The following is a 208-nucleotide window of genomic DNA, read 5'->3' on the forward strand; positions in this document are numbered from 1 at the left end:
CGCCCCGCCTCCGCCTCGGAGCCCCTCGGTCGGCGGTCACCTGGGGGTTGGCTGGGGGGAGACGGGGGGACCGGCCAAGGGAGGGCAGGGGCTGGAGATGGAAGAGGGGGAGGAGGCAGGCCAAGGGAAGGGAGAGGGGAGGAGAAGGCCGGCTAAGGGAGGGTGGGGGCTGGAGAGGGGAGGGGGGAGGAGGAGGCCGACCAAAGGA

This window comes from Vombatus ursinus, unplaced genomic scaffold, assembly GCF_900497805.2.
Source record: "Vombatus ursinus unplaced genomic scaffold, bare-nosed wombat genome assembly UNPS02014959.1, whole genome shotgun sequence".
Classification (NCBI taxonomy): domain Eukaryota; kingdom Metazoa; phylum Chordata; class Mammalia; order Diprotodontia; family Vombatidae; genus Vombatus; species Vombatus ursinus.